General features: G+C 45.4%; 2 pseudogenes; one reads left to right on the plus strand and one right to left on the minus strand.

Moving 5' to 3' along the window:
• Positions 1–4,138: 4,138 nt before the first annotated feature.
• On the minus strand, positions 4,139–4,909 carry LOC113888919 (annotated as a pseudogene).
• A 1,690-nt stretch (positions 4,910–6,599) lies between these two features.
• LOC113888922 lies at positions 6,600–7,927 on the plus strand (annotated as a pseudogene).
• Positions 7,928–8,374: the final 447 nt, after the last annotated feature.

Here is an 8,374-nt window from a genome sequence, read left to right on the forward strand (position 1 = left end):
TTACTAAAAGCAAAGAAGCAAGAAGGATACTTTCAAAAATTCAATTCATGATAGTATCAAAAAAATAAAATGCTTAGGAATATGATTAACCCAGTAGGTGAGAGGCTTATAAACTGAAAACAAGAAAACATTGTTGAGAAATTCACACAGTTGTAAATAAGTGAAAGGAGCCCTGAGATCACGGTTGGGACAACCTCATACTGTGAAGGTGACCTCAGTCCTGCCAGATTGATCTACATGTTTGCGGCTGTTACCAAGTCCAAACTCACTCTGCTCACCTCACGACAGGCCAATGAATCCGAGAGGAAAGGAATACGACTTTATTTGGAAAGTCAGCTGACAGAGAAGTTGGCAGACTAATGTCTCCAAATGACCATGCTCTTGGGGCCTGGATGCTAGCTGCTTTTAGGGATGAGAGATGGGGCAAGTGAGGACACAAAGTGAAAAAGACCATTGAACTCTTGCAATGATTCCCTAGAATGGCAACCTCAGGCAGGGGGATACGTTATTTCCGTCTTTCTTACAGTCATTCACAGGTGGGCAGGGTCAGACCATCTCCTTGTGAGCTATCCAAAGGTAATTGGTTTAAGGCTCAGGCAGAGGGAGTAGGGTTCTCTGAAGCAGGCTGCTATTTATGATGATGATAACAAACGTGACAGAAACAAGGGTTAAATTCGTAGAAACAGCTCCAGCGTGGATCAGAATTAACTCTGTATAATTCTGTCAAGTTTTACTTCAGAACCACCTAGTTTCTGTCAGGTTTTACCTCAGAACCCCCTAATTTCTGTCTGATTTTACCATGGAACCACCAAGTTTCTGTCAGATTTTACCTAAGGAGAACCTAGTTTCTGTCAGATTTTACTACAGAATCCCTTAGTTTCTGCTGGATTTTACGTCAGAAACTTCCTAGTTTCTCTCAGATTTAATGTCAGAACCCCTTAGTTTATGTCAGATGGTACCAAAGGTGTCTCTAGTTTCTCTCAGATTATAGCTCTGTATTGCTTAGTTTCTATCTGATCTTACCTCTGGAGCCTGTAATTCTGTCAGATTTTACCTCAGAACCACCTAGTTCCTGTCAGATTTTAGCTCAGAATCCCCTAGTTTCTGTCTGATTTTACCACGGAGCCATCGAATTTCTGTCAGATTTTACCACACAAACCCCTTAGTTTCTGTCAGATTTTAACCTCAGTTCAGTTCAGTCGCTCAGTCCTGTCTGACATTTTGTGATCCCATGGACTGCATCATGCCAGGCTTCCCTGTCCATCACCAACTCCTGAAGCTTGCTCAGACTCATGCCTATTGAGTCGATGATACCATCCAACCACCTGATCCTCTGTCGTCCCCTTCTCCTCCTCAGAAGCCCCATACTATGTCAGATTTACCTAAGGAAAACTTAGTTTCTTTCAGATTTTACCACAGAACCCCCTTAGTTTCTGTCAGTGTTTACCCCCAGAATCCCCCTAGTTTCTCACAGATTTTACCTCAGGAGCCCCTAGTTTCTGTCAGATTTTACCACAGAACCAACCTAGTTTCTGTCAGATTTTACCCTAGAAGCCCCTAGCTTCTGTCAGATTTTCCACCAGAAGCCTCTAATTTCTGTTAGATTTTACCTTAGTACCCCCTGCTTTCTGTCAGTTTTTACCTCAGAAGCCTCCAATTTCTGTAACATGTTACCTTCATACCCCTGATTTCTGTCAGATTTTACCCAAGAACCCCCTCGTTTCTGTCACATTTTACCAAAACAGTCCCTAGTTTCTCTCACACTATACCTCAGTATCATCTAGTTTCTTTCAGATTTTACCTCTGGAGCATGTAATTCTGTCAGATTTTACCTCAGAACCCCCTAGTTTTTGTCAGATTTTATGTCAGAAGCCCCTAGTTACTGTCCGATTTACCACAAAACCCATTATATTCTGTCAGGTTTACCTAAGGAGAACCTAGTTTCTCTCAGGTTTTTACCACAGAACCCCTTAGTGTCTGTCACGTCTTACCTCACAAGCCCCCTACTTTCTCACAGATTTTACCTCAGGAGTCGCTATCTTCTGTCAAGTTTTACCTCAAAACCCCCTAGTTTCTGTCAGATTTTACCTCTGAAGCCCCTATTTTTTGCCACATTTCACCTCAGAAGCCCCTATTTTCTGCCACATTTCACCTCAAAATCCCAAGTTTCTGTTAGATGTTACCTCAGAGCCCCTTCATTTCTGTCAAATTTTACCTCAGAACCCCCTAGTTTCTGTGAGATTTTCCCTCAGAACCCCCTTGTTTCTGTCAGATTTTACCCCAGAAGCCCCTAGTTTATGTCAGATTTTATGCCAGAATCACCTAATTCCTGTCAGATTTTACCACAGAATCCCCTAGTTTCTACCAGATTTTCCCTCAGAAGACTATAGTTTCTTTTAAATTTTACCTCAGTATCCCTTAGTTTCTGTCACATTTCACCTCAGAACTGCCTAGTTTCTGTCACATTTTACCACAGCACCCTTTTTTTCTGTCAGATTTTTACCACACAACCCCCTAGTTTCTGTCAGATTTTAATTCAGAACCCATTAGTTTCTGTCAGATTTTACCTCTGAACACCCTAGTTTTTGTCACATTTCACCTCAGTAATCCCTAGTTTCCTAAGGCCCACTTGACTTCACATTCCAGGATCTGGCTCAAGGTGAATCATCATACCATTGTGATTATCTGGATCATGAAGATCTTTTTTGTACAGTTATGTGTATTCTTGCTAGCTCTTTCTTAATATCTTCTGCTTCTGTTAGGTCCATACCATTTCTGTCCTTTATTGTGCCCGTGTTTGGATCAAATGTTCCCTTGGCATCTCTTATTTTCTTGAAGAGATCTCTAGTCTTTCCCATTCTATTGTTTTCCTCTATTTCTTTACATTGATCACCAAAGAAGGCTTTCTTATCTCTCCTTGCTATTCTTTGGAACTCTGCATTCAAATGGGTATATCTTTCCTTTTCTGATTTGCCTCTTGCTTCTTTCTTTTCACAGCTATTTGTAAGGCCTCCTCAGACAACCACTTGCCTTTTTGCATTACTTTTTCTTGGGGATGATCTTGAGCCCTGCCTCCTGTACAATGTCACAAACGTCCATCCATAGCTCTTCAGGCCCTCTATCAGATCTAATCCCTTGAATCTGTTTCTCACTTCCACTGTATAATCATAAGGGATTTGATTTAGGTCATAACGGAATGGTCTCGTGGTTTTCCCTACTTTCTTCCATTTAAGTCTGAATTTAGCAATAAGGAGTTCATGATTTGAGCCACAGTCAGCTTCCGGTCTTGTTTTTGCTGACTGTATAGAGCTTCTCCATCTTTAGCTGCAAAGAATATTGGTGTTGACCATCTGGTGATGGCCATCTGTAAAGGTTTCTCTTGTGTTGTTGAAAGAGGGTGTTTGCTATGACCAGTGTATTCTCTTGGCAAAATTCTATTAGGCTTTGCCCTGCTTCATTCTGTACTCCAAGGCCAAATTTGCCTGTTACTTCAGGTATTTCTTGACTTCCTACTTTTGCATTCCAGTTCCCTATATTGAAAAGGACACCTTTTCTGGGTGTTAGCTCTAGAATGTCTTCTAGGTCTTCATAGAACCGTTCAACTTCAGCTTCTTCAGCATAACTGGTCAGGGCGTAGACTTGGATTACTGTGATATTGAATGGTGCCTTGGAAATGAACAGAGATCATTCTATCTGATTTCAAACAACATTGATTATATTATTACTAAAATGAAAAGAAAATATGACACCATAAGCAGGAGGAACAACAAATGATTTGGCAATCATGCCAGCTAAGGCAGCTGACACTGTAAATTGCCAAAATGTATCTCCACACCAGCCATCCCTCTTGAAAGACTGGAAGCGACTGTTAGGCCTAAACCTCATTTCAGTGTCTTTATTCTCAGAATTCGTAGATCATAAATGAAATATTTAAGAAAGTCCTTTCCCCACCGCTCCAGGAATGCTTCTTGTATCACTGGAAATCCTTAAAAGAGTTGAATCATAGACTCTGGATTTATCTAAGCAAATCTATTTAACTGGAATTTGAACTTCATCTTCAATAAATCAAACAATTCTGGGCATTAATAGGTAGTTCCTTAAAGTCCTTAAATGTTCCTTAAATATCCTTGTCTTACATTTAAATCCATTTATTTAAGAGTTCTTGGTTTACTGGGAAATGAGTTATAATCTCACCATCTAACTTGTATGCAACTCCAACTCTGATTTCCATACATATGTCCAAATATCAAAATTTTTGACTACCCATGCAGTAAATCCATTAATCATATGAGCATATTTAATCAAAACAAAGTCCAACAGACACATCATCTTTCCCTTCCTGTAGTTACACCAAACTCTCTATCCCTTGTTTGTAATAATTCTCCAATTGCATTGTCTTGCTCTGTAGGAAAAGGACCAATCCCAACTCTAGTTGTATAAGCTTTCATAACTCCATACACTTCTCCACATATTAAGGCAGCATACCCAAGCCAGTACAAACACGTCCAACTGTACGGTTTCAAAGAGGTTATGAAAGGATAACTTTCAAAATCAGTATCTAGCAGTGCTGCATTTGCAGCTTCTACCAAGATTTTCTTTGATGGTCTTTCTTTGAAAGCTCGATATAGGATATAAACTCCATATATCTAGCAGTTGGTTTCACCCTTTCCATTTAACCCTTGAGTTTTTGGAATTCATCTTCAATGTCTGTTTCTGATGTGGGGTATATAGATTTGTAGTGGTTAGCCAGAACTTGTAACCTCTCAGAAAAGCCATCAAAGTCAGAAATAAGATGGCATATCCTAAGTCCACAGTGGTCCTCTTTGGAAGAATGAACAGGGCAAATGCCCTTTTTGTGGTACCCAAATTTTTTCCTGCTTGTTCTCCTCTCTGTTGTTCTGGATACCATCAGCTGTTTGATGAAAATCAAGCACAATCTGTCAGGTATGAGAAGCCTTATCCAGCCTTCCAGACCTTTCCCTTTTGATCATATTTTTCTGCTTCCTCACAAATCCAGCTAGATGAATTCCACATCAATTCCAATGAATGCAGTAACATTCGGGCTCCACTGGGAGCCTGAGTTGTTCCACTGGGTAATATTCACTGGGGTAAAGGACGAAAGTCACCCTCCACAGAATCTGCAAGCTGTTCAGGCAGCATTACTTCCCCCCTGGCAGTGGCACAGCGTGCTGGTGTCCTCACCAGCAGACCCAGCACCTTCCCCTTGCTTCGTGGTCCCACTGCCCACCAAGCACCAGGGTCACCAGGTTGCCCCCAGGCTGCTCCTGCGACGGCCCAGTCACCTTGGACGGATGCCAAGGTTGTCTTGGCAAACGCCCAGGCCCCAGAGACACGAGAAGAGCCCGAAGGGGTCGGGGGCGGCTGGGAAATGTGAACTGGATTTTCTGTAAATCTATGTTGAGAGTCTTAATATAAAGTATAACATGTATTCAAAAAGATAACATTTGGTAACACTGTCGTGTCTTAACCTGGTATTAGGATTTTTTCTACTTTTCTAATGTTCCATTCGTCGAGAGGACTTGGATCAACGTTTAACGACCGTGGTCTGTAATGTCCCCTTCTACTGGCTTGGTTGTCAGGTTGTTTTTTACATTTTATTGGTTGATTGCGGATGGACTGTGCGGTGTGGGTATTCACTGCTCTGGGCTCTGGTTGTGGGTGGCGCAAGCAGCTCTTCACTGCAGTGCACTGGCCTTCTCATTGGGGTGGATTCTATCTGCTGCAGGGCACCAGCTCCGGGGGATGGAGCTTCAGCAGCTCGGCTTTCCTGCTGAGTTGCTCTGCAGAATGGGGAGCTCCTGCATCTGGCCACTGCAACCATGGTCCCTCCATCGGAAAGGCAGACCCTTAAACACAGGAAAACAAGGGAAGTCCTATAAATTCCCCTCGTTATGTGCTTATTTATGGGTTGTGGTAAAAACACTTTAACTGCTTTCTCAGAGAAACACAAAATTTACATCTTTTTCAATGCTTAAAAAAATACAAATCCAATGTATTGGAAGCATATAACTCCTGAAGTTTGTTAGATATTTATGCTAAATCAGGAACATTATGTCTTTTGTGGAATAATTACACGACAATATATTCTGTTTCTTCTAAGCATCTTCATGTGTTTACTTACTTTCTCTACTAGAACCTTCTTAGAGAACTTTGAATTTCATTCCTTTTTTCAGCAAAACTTTTCCATATGTTACCAGCAGGGAGCGCTGTGGGACTGCCTTGGGGTCCTTGCACAGCTGCTCAAGGAGCACAAACTCACTGTAGGAGCTGGGCTGGCGTTGGGGTCTGTGCTCCTGGGGGCACTCAGCAGTGTGTCCTCTCTGGCTGCAGAGTCCCCTGAGCAGGGACCAGTGTAGTCTTGGCAGGGGCTTCCTCCAGGGGCTCCCAAGTGGGAAGCCCCTCCCTTCTCTACAGTCTGGGCTGTGAGCAGAGCTCCAGCATCAGGGTTCAGGGAGGGGCTGGGCGGGCCCTGGGTGGACCCCCATTTTATGGCAGTCCCTCCTCTAGCAGAGTCTGGGGGAGAACAGGAGGCCTGGAGCAGCCCAGCCCCTCTGGGGGACCAGGGTTCTGTGAGCACCATGGCCTGGACTCCTCTCCTGCTGGTGTTCCTCGCTCACTGCACAGGTAGCGATGGGCCCCGGCACCAGGGCTCAGTCCCAGCCTCATCATCCCCTGGGGCGCAGACTCTGGGACTCTTTCCTTCAGCTCCTGCCCCATCTCCCCTGTGTCTGAGTCTGCAGGTTCCCTCTCCCAGCCTGTGCTGACTCAGTCAGACTCCCTGTCTGCATCTCTGGGAGCATCAGCCAGACTCTCCTGCACCCTGAGCAATGGCTATAACATTGGCAGCTTGTCTATAACCTGGTGCCAGCAGAAGCCAGGGAGTCCTCCCCGGTACCTCCTGTCCTACAACTCAGATTCCCAACAGCTCCAGGGCTCCGGGTCCCCAGACACTTCTCTGGACCCAAAGACACCTCGTCCAACGCGGGGCTCCTGCTCATCTCTGGGCTGCAGCGGAGGCGAGGCTGTAGGTTCCCCCAGTGGCTCAGATGACACGGAAGTGAGACAAAACCCCTGGGCCTCGGACTTTGCTCGTGAGCCTGGTTTCAGTGAGAAGTTTCCATAGAGGGATTTCCAAGGAAGGCCTCTCTGCACACAGATCTCTTGAAGGGAGGGAGGAGACACACAGGATCGTGCTGAGACGCGAGACAGCACAGGCATCCCAGGAAGCCACATATCTGACTACAGAGCCACCTGCCCTCCCTCAACATCTGGAGTAAATCCCCCAGAGCAGGTGCTGCGTCTTCAGCAGAAACACCCCAGTGCAGCCCTGCTCCTCCCATCTCCATCCTCTCGCCCCACAGAGTGTGGGTCCTGGGCTGCAGGGGCCCGTCCACAGCTCAGACGCTGACAGGAGCCCTGCCTCCTGCTCCCTGCTCCCTCCTCATTTCCACAGTGCTGCTAACAGGTCGGCATTTTCTAAAACTCATGGCCCTCCAGGCTCCTAGTAACTGGATGGAGAAGATATGGGAATTTTCCTTCCTTCAGAATGAACTGAGCCCTCACACAAGGTGAGTCCTGAGGGGTCAGCAGAGGAGGACGTGGCTGCCTCTCAAGACAGGCCATGCTTTCTTCTGCCGCAGGTTCTGTCTATGAATTATCTGATGGTGCATCAATGGCAGAAATACTCTTTTCACTTCCTCGTCTCATTTCTTTATCTTTTCTGAAATCAAATGGGACAACCAGTCACTTGGCTCCTGTTGCAGAAGCCTGGACCATCAGGGACCATGGCCTCACTTGTGGTGGAGGCGCAGGAAGATGGGGCTGTGGACCCCGTACTCTGGGGCTCCTGGGCCTGCAGACCTGCACCCGTGGTGCTGGGCTCCGTCCTTCCCGGTCCTGAAGGGAGGTCAGGAAACAGGCAGCTGGGAAAGTGGGACAAGAAACTTAGCCTGTCCGTCTTCTTCTTTCTTGGAGAATTTTCAAGTTTCACACACTGCCAAGAGCCATCACGGGAGATCCCACCCGTGACAAAGGTCAGGCGGAGAGGGACTGACAGGCAAAGGCAGAACAGGACTCGAGGGATTCCCTGGACCTGCTCGAGCATCTACCCCGAAACTAAAACCTGTGTGTCTACTGTTTATTACATTATGCCTTCACCAACACTTCTGACATTTACAGCGGGCTATCCCCGACCACCTTCTCTGAAGAAAATCACTTAGGGCTCTAGTTAATAAGCCTCCTGGGCTTGAAAGGAGCATTTTTACTTTAACCCCCCTGTTACTATTTTAGCTTGCTTGGCAGGTTTATCCACACTCTTGCAACTAACGCACATGATTGTTCACAACACCCCAAG

Source organism: Bos indicus x Bos taurus, unplaced genomic scaffold (assembly GCF_003369695.1).
Source record: "Bos indicus x Bos taurus breed Angus x Brahman F1 hybrid unplaced genomic scaffold, Bos_hybrid_MaternalHap_v2.0 tig00003152_arrow_arrow_obj, whole genome shotgun sequence".
In the NCBI taxonomy this organism is placed as follows: Eukaryota; Metazoa; Chordata; class Mammalia; order Artiodactyla; family Bovidae; genus Bos; species Bos indicus x Bos taurus.